Source organism: Macaca mulatta, chromosome 7 (genome assembly GCF_049350105.2).
Source record: "Macaca mulatta isolate MMU2019108-1 chromosome 7, T2T-MMU8v2.0, whole genome shotgun sequence".
NCBI classification, from domain to species: Eukaryota; Metazoa; Chordata; class Mammalia; order Primates; family Cercopithecidae; genus Macaca; species Macaca mulatta.
Window position 1 is genome coordinate 146,708,853 of NC_133412.1, and position 13,547 is coordinate 146,722,399.

At 45.0% G+C, this 13,547-nt stretch overlaps 1 protein-coding gene and 1 pseudogene across 3 annotated transcripts in view; one reads left to right on the forward strand and one right to left on the reverse strand.

Moving 5' to 3' along the window:
• HEATR4 (HEAT repeat containing 4) overlaps positions 1-13,547 on the reverse strand; it is a 44,529-nt gene that overhangs the window by 30,831 nt on the left and 151 nt on the right. For 2 of the 3 annotated variants that reach the window (XR_013396440.1, XM_077941389.1), the window contains exon 1: positions 13,195-13,510. The gene's annotated coding sequence lies outside the window, so the exon portion shown is untranslated. Of the gene's footprint in view, positions 1-13,194; positions 13,511-13,547 lie in introns of those variants that run through there. The other variant, XM_077941388.1, reaches the window with a different exon arrangement.
• LOC100423316 (nucleophosmin pseudogene) lies at positions 10,721-11,864 on the forward strand (annotated as a pseudogene).

Below are 13,547 nucleotides of genomic sequence, written 5' to 3' on the forward strand. Positions count from 1 at the left end.
GTTAAGGGCAAGTTCTTTTTTTGTGTGTGTTTTTTTTTGTTTTTGTTTTTGTTTTGTTTTGTTTTTTTGAGACAGGCTGTAGTTCTGTCACTCAGGCTGGAGTGCAGCACTGGCATGATCATAGTTCACTGCAGCCTCAACGTCCTGGGCTCAAGTAATCCTCCTACTTCAGCCTCCCAAGTAGCTGGGACTACAGGTGCATGCACCACCACACCCAGCTATCTGTTTTTTATTTTTAATAGAGATGGGGTCTCACTATGTTGCCCAAGCTGGTCTCAAACTTCTGGGGTCAACAATCTGCCTGCTTTGGCCTCTCAAAGTGCTGCAATTACAGGTGTGAGCTACAGTGCTCAGCGAAGTCTCAACTTTCATCTAGATGCTATTAGGCCAGAATCGATAACCTCCCTCAAATTAAGTGACACATGATTAATATGCTATCACTCCAGGACTTTTTGTACATAAGGCTAAATGTAATTGCTTCATCTCTTCACAACCATGAAGGCAATGTCTTCATGAAGGCAAGTTAAGAGAAAGAGGGTGGTCACAAGATGATGTTTTCTCCTGAAACAGTGGCTACTCCCACTGGCTAAAAATGGAAAGGCTGGAGCAAGATGGCCAAACAGACCCCTCCAGCGATTGTCTCCATGCAGGAACACCAAACTGAACAACTGTCCCTGCAAGAAAAGTACCTTCAGGCTGGATGCTGTGGCTCACGCCTATAATCCCAGAACTTTGGGAGGCTAAGGCAGGCGAATCACTTGAAGTCAAGAGTTCAAGATTGGCCTGGTCAACATGGAGAAACCCCATCTCTACTAAAAATACAAAAATTAGCTGGGTGTGGTGGTAGGGGCCTATAATCCCAGCTACTTGGGAGGCTGAGGCAGGAGAATCACTTGAACCTGGGAAGCAGAGGTTCCAATGAGATGAAATAGTGCCACTGTGCTCCAGCCCGGGCAACAGTGAGACTCCTTATTTAAAAAAAAAAAAAAAAAAAAAAAGCATCTTCATAAGAAACAAAAAATGAGTGATCACAGTACCTGGTTTTCACATCGTATCAAGAAAACAGGCACTGAAGAGGGTGGGAAAGACAGTCCTGCATCGCCTATGCCCCCCTCCCTCACCCCTGGCACAACAGCTTGGAGAGAGAATCTGTGCATGTGGGGGAGGGAGAGGAGTGTGGGATTTTGCATTGGAACTCACTGCTGCCCTGTCACAGCACTGCACTACACTGAATAGAATTCTGCTGGCTCCCACAGAGGACGCATTTAGATCAGCTCTGGGCCAGAGGAGAATCCTCAGCCGGAGTGGGACAGACCTGAGTCCCCAGCTGGTTCTGCCACCAGCTGACCAAAGTGGCCTGGGGCCCTGAATACACGAGTGACAGTCAGGTCACAAGACTATATCCCTTAGGCAAACCCTGGAGCTGCACTGGTCATGGAGGCAGGGGACTTTGGGTGTGTATGACCCCAAGTGACACCAGCTGTGGTGGCCAAGGGAGTGCCTACATCATTTCTCCCCCAACTCCAGGCAGGGCAGCTCAGGGAGAGAGTCCTTCCGCTTGGGGAAAGGAGAGGGAAGAGTACTCAAGGAGTACAAACTCAGGAGACTTTGTCTTGCAGCCTGAGTAGCAACTCAACCACAGGAAAATAAAGCACCAGGCAGAATCCTGAGGCTCCTGATTCCAGGCCTTTGCTCCTACACTACGTTTCCAGACCTACCCTGCGCCAGAAGTGAATCCACTGCTCTGATGGGTTAGATTTATCCTGGCAGGATTCACCACCTGCTGACTAAAGTGCCCTTGGACTTTGAGTAAATATCAGTGGTAACTAAACAGTTCTGGCCACAGGTCTTGGGCAGGATCCAATACTGTACTGGTCTGCAAAGCTTCAGGTGTGACTCAGTGCACTACCATCTGTGGTGGCCACGGGAGTGCTCATGTCACCCCTGCCCCAACTCCAGGCAGCCCAGTTGGGGGAGAGATTCCTGATTGGGGGAAAGACAAGAAAGAGAGAAATGTTGCCTGGGTAACCAGGGAATTCTCCCTTATCTTACCCAAGGCCACCAAGGATCCAGGAGTATCTAGGAGTTGGCAACAGTTGCAGGGGTCATAGGCTTAGGGCACCCCCTGGTATACATCAGCTACAGAGACCACAGGCTTAAGTCACAACACTTAATCCCCTTTGAATATATAGAAAGCCTTCTCAAGGAGGATGGGTACAAATAAGTCCAGACTGTAAAGATTGGAATAAATACCTAACTCTTCAATGTCCAGACATTGATGACCATCCACAGCATCAAGAACATCCAGGAAAACTTTATTTTCCTGGATGGAAATGGACTAAATAATCCAGGAGTGACAGAGATATGTGAGCTTTCCAGACAGGGAATTCAAAATTGTGGTCTTGAAGAAGCTCAAACTTTGAGATAACACAGAGAAGGAATTCAGAATTCTGTCAATTTCAAAAAGAGATTGAAATCATAAAAATCGAGTAGAAAGGCTGCTCTGCCTATGGAGTAGCCTGTAATCCCAGCACTTTGGGAGGCCGAGACGGGCAGATCACAAGGTCAGGAGATCGAGACCATCCTGACTAACTTGGTGAAACCCCGTCTCTACTAAAAAATACAAAAAACTAGCCGGGCATGGTGGCGGGCGCCTGTAGTCCCAGCTACTCGGGAGGCTGAGGCAGGAGAATGGCGTAAACCCGCGAGGCGGAGCTTGCAGTGAGCTGAGATCCGGCCACTGCACTCCAGCCTGGATGACAGAGCAAGACTCCGTCTCAAAAAAAAAAAAAAAAAAATAATAATAATAATAATACTCTCATCTTTACCAACAGATTTTGCTTCTAAAGTTCTGAGGTGGAGTCCAAGAGTGTGCAGTCAGCTTCTGGGGTGGCGTTTGTTACATATAGTTTTTTGTTTATTTATTTATTTTTGAGACAGGGCCTCAATCTGTCACCCAAGCTGGAGTGTGGTGGCACAATCATGGTTCACTGTAGCCTTGCCTCCTAGTGTCAAGCAATCCTCCTGCCTCAGCGTCCTCAGTAGCTGGGACAACAGGTGCCCACCACCATGCCTGGCTAATGTTTTAAAACTTTTTTTTGTAGGGACGGGTCTTACTGTGCTGTCCAGGCTGGTTTCAAACTCCTGGACTCAAGCGATCTTCCTGCCTTGGCCTCCCGAAATGCTGGGACTGCGCCTGGAATAGATATGGGTAAAGAACCTTTTGCATCAGACGTTTGTGTCCTGCTCCCAGAATGTTGATTCAGTACGCTCCAAGTGAGACCTAGAAATCTGCATTTTCACAAGCTCTCAGGTTTAATACACATTACATTTAAAGAAAGCACAGCCCAAAGGGTGTCAGTGGGGTGTATGAAGGAAGCCTGGTTAGTGGAGAGAGTGGGATTAGGGAACAGCTGCATAACCTGGCTTGTTTCAAATCCCCCTTTCTCCGTTTTATGCCCTCAAAAAGTTCCCCTCATTTTCCCCCTCTACTTTCTAATGTCTCACCATGCACTCACACAGCTATACGGCTGTGTCTAGAGATTGCTCTGGAAACTCTGCTATAAAGATGACTTGGTCTAATGCCTTGATTTTTTTTTTTTTTTTTTTTTTTTTTGAGACAGGGTCTCACTCTTCTGGAGTACAGTGGCACAATCAGGGCTCACTGCAGCCTTGACCTCCTGGGATCAAGCGATCCTCCCACATAGCTGAGATTATAGGCACATAGCACCATTCTCGGTTAAATTTTTTTTTGTTTTTTTTTTGTAGAGATAGAGTCTCACTATGTTGCTTAGGCTGGTCTTGAACTCCTGGACTCAAACGATCCTCCCACCTTGGCCTCCCAAAATGCTGAGAATATAGGCATGAGCCACTGCACCAGGCCTAATGTCCTGATTTTATAAATCCCAAAACTGGGGCCCAGAGAGAAGAGACAAAATTAAGATCACCATACTGGTTAGTATCTGAAGTAATACTGACTCTTTTCACACCTAATCCAAAGGTTTTTCAGCTACCTCAGGTTGCCTCTCATCTTCCAGCGGACGCCATCCAGCACCTTTCAGACACTGGCAAAGGAGCAGTGTTTCAAAATTACTTTCCAAATGGCCTCCTACAAGGCAGTCCTCAGACAGAAGCAAGGTTCTGCATCTTAAGCCTTCCTTGGTTTCTCAGGTTCCAAAGCTGTTTCTATCAGTCTCCAAGCAACCAACTCTTTAGAATTCCATGAGTCTACTCAGAGAACTTGTGCGTTCAGTCAGTGGTATCTTCAACTATTTATTAAATATCATTCTTTGTAAACTGAGCTTTGAGAAATTGCATCTTATTTATTGATTATTTATTGAACGACGGTCATGGATTTTTTGGGGTTTTTTTTTTTTTTTTTTTTTTTTTGAGACGGAGTCTCACTTTGTCGCCCAGGCTGGAGTGCAGTGGTGCGATCTCAGCTCACTGCAACCTCTGCCTCCCGGGTTCAAGCAATTATTCTGCCTCAGCCTCCCATTTCAGGCCACACCACCATGACCCACTAATTTTTGTACTTTTAGTAGAGACAGGGTTTCACCATGTTGGCCAGGCTGTTCTTGAACTCCTGACCTCAAGTGATGCGCCCACTTTGGCCTGCCAAAGTGCTGGGATTTACAACTGTGAGCCACTGCACCCAGCCGCTTGGTCATTCTTTGAAAAATAAACCTCAGCCAGGCGCAATGACTCACGCCTGTAATCCCAGCACTTTGAGAGGCTGAGGCAGGCAGATCACCTGAGGTCAGGAGTTAGAGACCAGTCTGACCAACATGGTGAAACCCCGTCTCTACTAAAAATAGAAAATTTAAAAAGAAAATCAGCTGGGTCTGGTGGCACATGCCTGTAATTCCAGCTACTCAGGAGGCTGAGCAGGAGAATCGCTTGGACCCAGGAAGCAGAGGTTGCAGTGAGCCAAGATCACGCCATTGCACTCCAGCCTGGGCAACAAGAATGAAGTGCAGTCTCAAAAAATAAAAATAAAAAAACCCTCTGGATATATGCAGCTCCATATTCTCCCACCACAGGGGTTTAAAAATCCGGAGAAAGAAGCAAAGCAGGGAACACATGACCACATAGCTCTGGCAGGCATCAGATTACCAGGCTGATAGTACAGATGGTAAAAGTAGAAGTTGTCCATGGACTTTTCCATTCCCCTTTCAGCTGCTCCACTGCTACTTAATCTCCTTTGTCCACACAGTTCAATCCAATTTTCCCTGATCTCCAAATCCTGGCTAGATTATTAGCCATTAACACTAGTTTTTACAAGGAGACTCTTCAATCTTGTATTTCTAATAGTATAATTTCACACGTACAGAAATTCTTTGAGTTATAGAAATCTTACAGATACAGAAATTCTGATCTTCAGGAGTCCCGTTGTGAACAAAGTAATTTATCCTGACAGCAGGAAAGATTTCCGGGCCTAAGGCTCTGTCTGGTTGACCCAGGTCGTGCTATTCAGGTGGTCTGTCTCTTGGTTCCAGGCAAGACTGATGCTGCTGACTAACCTGAATATGGACTTTAGCACTTGGGCTCAAGCTGCACTCAGACGATTGGACCCCCATAAAAGAGCAAGAGAGTACGTTTTCTGGTATGAAAAGTAAACACTAGGCTGGGCGCAGTGGCTCACGCCTATAATCCCAGCACTTTGGGAGGCCGAGGCAGGCGGATCACAAGGTCAGGAGATCAAAACCATCCTGGCTAACACGGTGAAACCCCATCTCTACTAAAAATACAAAAAAATTAGCCAGGCGTGGTGGCAGGCGCCTGAAGTCCGAACTACTCGGGAGGCTGAGGCAGGAGAATGGCGTGAACCCAGGAGGTGGAGCTTGCAGTGAGCCGAGATCGGGCCATTGCACTCCAGCCTAGGCAACAGAGTAAGACTCAATCTCAAAAAAAAAAAAAAAAAAAGAAAAGAAAAGAAAAGACTAAAAAAAATAAAATATTATAACCCTGCTGAGGCAGGAGGATCATTTGAACCCAGGAGTTTGAGGCTGCAGTGAGCTATGATGGCACTACTGCACCCTAGCCCAGGTGACAGAGGGAGACCCTGTCTCTAATAAAATAAATCAAAACCTTGTTGAAGGTTCCTCAAAAAATTAAATATAGAATTACTATGTTATCCAGCAATTCTACTTCTGGGTATATATCCAAAAGAATTGAAAGCAGGGACTTTAACAGATATTTGTATACCCATGTTCATAACAGCATACTCACAATAGCCAAACGGTGGAAACAATCCAAATGTCCATCGATGAATGAATGGATAAACAATATGTGGAAGATACACAACAGAATGTTATTCAGCCTTAAAAAGGAATGAAATGGGCCGGGTGCACTGGCTCACGCCTGTAATACCAGCACTTTGGGAGGCCAAGGGGGTGGATCACCTGAGGTCAGAAGTTCAAGACCAGCCCAGTCAACATGGGGAAACCCCATCTCTACCAAATATACAAATATTAGCCAGGCATGGTGGTGGGCGCCTGTAATCCCAGCTACTCGGGAGGCTGAGGCAGGAGAATCTCTTGAACCCAGGAGGTGGAGGTTGCAGTGAGCCAAGATCATGCCATTGTGGTCCAGCCTGGGTGACAGAGCGAGACTTCGTCTCAAAAAAAAAAAAAAAAGCAATGAAATGGGCCAGGCAAGGTGGCAAATGCCTGTAATCCCAGCACTTTGGGAGCCTGAGGCGGGAGGATCACTTTGAGGTCAGGAGTTTGAGACCAGCTTGGCCAACACAGTGAAACCCTGTCTCTACTAAAAATACAAAAATTAGCCAGGTGTGGTGACACACACCTGTAGTCCCAGCTACTCGGGAGGCTGAGGCAAAAGAATCACTTGAACCCGGGAGGTTGCAGTGAGCCAAGATTGTACCACTCCACTCCAGCTGAGGCAACAAGAGTGAAATTCTGTCTCAAAAAAAAGGAATGAAATGGCTGGGTGAGGTGGTGCATGGCTATGATCCCAGCACTTTGGGAGGCTGAGGTAGGAAGATTGCTTGAATCTAGAAATTCAAGACCAGCCTGGGCAACAAAGTGAGACCCCCATCTCTACAAAAAACTTAAAAAGTATCCAGGTGAGGTGGCACATGTTTGTAGTCCTAGCTACTCGGGAGACTAAGATGGGAGGATTACTTGCACCTGGGAGGTTGAGACTGCAGTGAACCATGATCTTGCCACTGCACTCCAGAGCCTGGGTGACAGAGCAAAATTTCTGGGGAGAGTGAAGTTATGATATGCTGTAAGTATATGGAAGAACCTTGAAGACCATATGCTAAGCAAAAGAAGCCAGACACGAAGGGACAAATACTGTATAATTACACTTTATGAGGTACCTAAAGTAGTCTAATTCAGAGACAGGAAGTGGAATAGTGGTTGCCAGGGGCTGGTGGCAGGGGGGAATGAGGAGTTATTGTTTAATGTTGCGGGAAGTCAAGGACCCCGAATGGAAGGACTGGCTGGAGCCGTGGCAGAGGAACATAAATTGTGAAGATTTCATCTTAATATGGACATTTATCAGTTCCCAAATAATACTTTTATAAATTCTTATGCCTGTCTTTAATGTCTTAATCCTGTTATCTTCGTAAGCTGAGAATGTACATCACCTCAGACCACTGTGATAACTGTTTTAACTATACAATTGATTGTAAAACGTGTGTTTGAACAATATGAAATCAGTGCACCTTGAAAAAGAACAGAATAACAGCCATTTTTATGGAACAAGGGAAGGTAACCATAAGGTCTGACTGCCTGCGGGGTCAGGCAAAAAGAGCCATATTTTTCTTCTTGCAGAGAGCCTATAAACAGATGCGCAAGTATGAGAGATATCGCTAAATTCTTTTCCTAGCAAAGAATATTAATATTAATACCCTGGGAAAGGAATGTGTTCCTGGGGGGAGGTCTATAAATGGCCACTCTAGGAATGTCTGTCTTGTGCTGTTGAGATAAGGACTGAGATACGCCCTGGTCTACTGCTGTACCCTCAGGCTTACTAGGGTTGGGAAAACTCCACCCTGGTAAATTTGTGGTCAGACTGGTTCACTGGTCTCAAATCCTGTTTTCTGTTGTTTAAGATGTTTATCAAGACAATACGTGCACTGCTGAACATAGACCCTTACCAGTGGTTCTGCTTTTGCCCTTTGCCTTGTGATCTTTGTTGGACCCTTATCAGTGGTTCTGCTTTTGCCCTCTGCCTGTGATCTTTGTTGGGCCCCTGTGAGTGGTTCTGCTTTTGCTCTTTGTCCTGTTCCCTCAGAAGCATGTGATCTTTGTTAGACCCTTATTAGTGGTTCTGCTTTTGCCTTTTGAAGCATGTGCTCTTTGTACCTACTCCCTGTTCTTACACCCCCTCCCCTTTTGAAACCCTTAATAAAAGCTTGCTGGTCTGAGACTCAGGCAGGCATCACAGTCCTACTGATATGTGATGTCACCCCTGGCAGCCCAGCTGTAAAATTCCTCTCTTTGTACTGTCTCTCTTTTTTTTTTTTTTTTTTTTTTTTGAGACGGAGTCTCGCTCTGTCGCCCAGGCTGGAGTGCAGTGGCCGGATCTCAGCTCACTGCAAGCTCCGCCTCCCGGGTTCACGCCATTCTCCTGCCTCAGCCTCCCGAGTAGCTGGGACTACAGGCGCCCACCACCTCGCCCGGCTATTTTTTTGTATTTTTTTAGTAGAGACGGGGTTTCACCGTGTTAGCCAGGATGGTCTCGATCTCCTGACCTCGTGATCCACCCGTCTCGGCCTCCCAAAGTGCTGGGATTACAGGCTTGAGCCACCGCGCCCGGCCTGTACTGTCTCTCTTTATTTCTCAGCCGGCTGACACTTATGGAAAAGAGAACCTACGTTGAAATATTGGGGGTGGGTTCCCACAATAGATTAATGGGTAAAGAGTTTCATTGTGGAATGATGTAAAAGTTCTGAGCCAGGCCTGGTGGCTCACGTCTATAACCCCAGCACTTTCGGAGGCCGAGGCAGGCAGATCACTTGGGGTCAGGAGTTCGAGTCCAGCTTGGCCAACACAGTGAAACCCCATCTCTACTAAAAACACAAAAATTAGCTGGGTGTGGTGGTGGGCGCCTCTATTCCCAGCTACTAGGGAGGCTGAGGCAGGATAATCATTTGAACCCGGGAGGCGGAGGTTGCAGAGTGCCACTGCACTCCAGCCTAGGGGACAGAGTGAGACTCCAAAAGTTCTGGAAATGGATAATGGTGATAGTTGTACAACAATGTAATGTACTTAATATCACTGACTTGTACACTTAAAAATGGTTAAAATGGGCTTGTTCTAGCGGCTCCTGCCTGTAATACTAGCACTCTGGGAGGCCAAGGCAGAAGGATCACTCGAGGCCAGAGTTCGAGACCAGTCTGGGCAACGTAGCAAGACCCTGTCTCTGGAAAAAAAAAAAAAAAAAAAAAAGTTAAAATGAGGCCATGCATGCCTGTAATTCCAGCACTTTGGGAGGATGAGGTGGGAGGGTCACTTGTTTGGGAAGAGGAGGTGGGAGGATCCTTTGAACCCAGGAGTGCAAGGCTGCAATGAACTATCATGGTGCCATTGCACTCCAGCCTGGGTGACAGAGCAAGACCTAGTCTCTAAAAAAATAAGAGTTAAGGCCAGACACGGTGGCTCATGCCTGTAGTTCCAGCACTTTGGGAGGCTGAAGCGGGCAGATCACAAGGTCAGGAGTTCAAGACCAGCCTGGCCAACATGGTGAAACCCCATCTTTACTAAAAATACAAAAATCAGCTGGCTGTGGTGGCACGTGACTATAATCCCAGCTACTCAAGAGGCTGAGGCAGGAGTATTGCTGGAACCTGAGGGCCACAGGTTGCAGTGAGCTGAGCTCATACCACTGCACTCCAGCCTGGGCGACAAAGCAAGACTCTGCCTTGAAAAAAAAAAGAATTAAAAAAAGAAACACGGCCGAGTGTAGTGGCTCATGTGTATAATTCCAACACTCAGGGAGGCCAAGGTGGGAGGATTGCTTAAGCCCAGGAGTTCGAGACCAGGCAACATAGGGAGACCTCATCTGTACAAATAATCTAAAAAATTAGCTAGGTGTGGTGGTGCATGCCTGTGGTCCCAGGTACTCGGGAGGCTGAGGTGGGAGGACCTGGGAGGTTAAGGCTGTAGTGAGCTATGATCGCACCACTGCATTCCAACCCGGATAACACAGTGAGACACCCGTCTTAAAAAACAAACAAATAAACAAATACTATGCATAAAACCACAAGGCTCAAGGAATAACAGTTTGAAGTGTTAGATGTGTGTGTTTTTTAATTTTCATGTCTTATCTTTCTTTTCTGCTTTTTTTTTTTTTTTTTTTTTTTTTTTAGAAATGAGGTATTGCTCTGTTGCCCAAGCTGGTATTGAACTCCTCCTGGGCTCAAGCAATCTCCTGCCTAGGCCTCCCTCCTAACAGCTGGAACTTCAGGCATGCACCACTGCACCCAGCTACTGGGGTAGTGTTTGACTAGTCTTTTTAAAAAATATGTTAATATCTTGGTAAAAAGTATATTTATACTATTCTCTAACCTGCTTTTTTCATCAGTTTCATGGAAAAATGCTCATCATATATTCTTCTGCTATATAACTTTAAATGGCTACACTGCTTTCATTTATGACATCACAATTAAACTGGTTAAACCAAATTCATATTGCCAACTTGTTTCTAATTTTTTCTCTATTAAAATGATATGATAACCATCCTTGTAGCCAAATATTTACACACATTCGTGAAGCTTTACTTAAAAGAAATTCCTAGGGTATGATTCCATCCTGCGCGGCTGTTCTCTGGAGCAGCGTTCGTTTATCTCCGTCCACCTTCTCTCCCACCTAAGTGCGTGCCGCCACCTGATGGAACATTTGATGGACATGGACGTGAGCCCCTGAGGACCCAGAACTATCTTGTCAGTTATGAACTAAAGGCTGACAAAGATGATCACTTTAAGGTGGATAATGATGAAAATGAGTACCAGTTATCTTTAAGAACGGTCAGTTTAGGGGCTGGTGCAAAGGATGAATTGCCCATTGTTGAAACAGAGGCAATGAATTACGAAGGCAGTCCAATTAAAGTAACACTGGCAACTTTGAAAATGTCTGAACAGCCAACGGTTTCCCTTGGGGGCTTTGAAATAACACCACCAGTGGTCTTAAGGTTGAAGTGTGGTTCAGGGCCAGTGCATATTAGTGGACAGCATTTAGTAGCTGTGGAGGAAGATGCAGAGTCAGAAGATGAAGAGAAGGAGAATGTGAAACTCTTAAGTATATCTGGAAAGCAGTTTGACCCTGGAGGTGGTGGCAAGTTTCCACAGAAAAAGTAAAACTTGCTGCTGCTGAAGATGATGATGATGATGAAGATAATGATGATGAAGATGATATGATGATTTTGATAAGGAAGCTGAAGAAAAAGCACCAGTGAAGAAATCCATATGAGATACTCCAGCCAAAAATGCACAAAAGTCAAATCATAATGGAAAAGACTCAAAACCATCATCAGCACCAAGATCAAAACGACAAGAATCCTTCAAAAAACAGGAAAAAACTCCTAAAACACCAAAAGGACCTAGTTCTGTAGAAGACATTAAAGCAAAGATGCAAGCAAGTATAGAAAAAGGTGGTTCTCTTCCCAAAGTGGAAGTCAAGTTCATCAATTATGTGAAGAATTGCTTCCAGATGACTGACCAAGAGGCTATTCAAGATCTCTGGCAGTGGAGGAAGTCTCTTTAAGAAAATAGTTAAAACAATTTGTTAAAAATTTTCCATCTTATTTCATTTCTGTAACAGTTGATATCTGGCTGTCCTTTTTATAATGCAGACTGAGAACTTTCCCTACCATATTTGATAAATGTTGTCCAGATTCCATTGCCAAGAATGTGTTGTCCAAAATGCCTGTTTAGTTTTTAAAGATGGAACTCCACCCTTTGCTAGGTTTTAAGTATGTATGGAATGTTATGATAGGACATAGTAGTAGTGGTGGTCAGACATGGAAATGGTGAGGAGACAAAAATATACATGTGGAATAAAACTCAGTATTTTAATAAAGTAGCACGGTTTCTATTGGGGAAAAAAAAAAAAAAAAAAAAAAGAAATCCCTAGATGTGGAACTGTGAGTCAGAGAGAATGGATCTTTTAAATATTTTTGCATAGATTGCCATGAAAAGGTCATACCAGTTTATACATCCACCAATATATGAGTTTCTTTTCCAACCTGTGAGAGACAGTTAAAGCATAGTTGTTCAGAGTCCAGGCTTGAAAATCAGATTTCAAAGGTATGAGTCCTCTCCCTTTTTCTTTTCTTTTTTTTTTTTTTTTTTTGAGATGGAGTCTCACTCTGTCACCCAGGCTGGAGTGCAGTGGGGCCATCTCAGCTTCCTGCAAGCTCCATCTCCTGGGTTCACACCATTCTCCTGCCTTAGCTTCCCAAGTAGCTGGAACTACAGGCTCCTGCCACCACACCCGGCTAATTTTTTGTATTTTTGTTTGTTCGTTTGTTTTGTTTTGTTTTAGTAGAGACGGAGTTTCACCGTGTTAGCTAGGATGGTGTTGATCTCCTGACTTCGTGATCCGCCCGCCTCGGCCTCCCAAAGTGCTGGGATTACAGGCGTGAGTCACCACACCAGGCCCTTTTTTCTTTTTAGAGACAGGGTCTTATCCAGGTTGGTCTCAAACTCCTGGCCTTAAGCAACCCTGCCACCTCAGCCTCCAAGTAAACTGGGATTACAGGCGTGAGCCACCTCGCCCAACTTCCACTTTCTAGCTGTACAATCTTCAGAAAATCAGTTAAATTCTCTTAATTTACTAATAGGGTTCTTGTAAGTATTAACAATTAGCTACTATTATATTTACCTTCTTTAGTTCCTGAGACTTCTATGCACAGAATATACTTGATGTATGCCACAGAACCTATACGAAGGTAATTAGAACTAACAGGGAATTAATTGTATGATAATGACATGGGACATGAGAGCATTTGGAACGAGATAAAAAGGCTTACCTCCAGGACAGCCTTATTAGGAGCAGAGGCAAACACAGGTTTTGTGGGTTTGAAGCTTATGCATTTGTAGGTTTCTCTAATTACAAAGATAGGAAATCATAAAATCAGGTATGAGGGCTTGGGAGGGGTCTAAAGCTTAAGCTTGATGGAAAACAAAACAAAACAAAACAAAACAAAACAAACAAAACCCACCTCTGGTTGGAACCAATAGCTTATGAAAAAGTAGAAAAAAGCCCGATGCATGGGGAGCGCCGGTAGTCCCTTGAGGTGTTTGAGAGGCTGAGGCAGGAAGATGGCTTGAGCCCAGGGAGTTTGAGGCTTGTAAGTGTGCAGTGATGGTAAACGGCCGCTGTACTCCAGGCTGGCAACATAGTGAGACACTGTCTCTTAAAAAAAAAAAAAAAAGAGTTAACACTTGCCTGACTGGAACAAAAATGAGAAACCAGTGTAAGAAAATAACAACTATTTGCCGGGCGCAGTGGCTCACGCCTGTAAATCCCAGCACTTTGGGAGACCGAGGCGGGCAGATCACAAAGTCAGGAGTT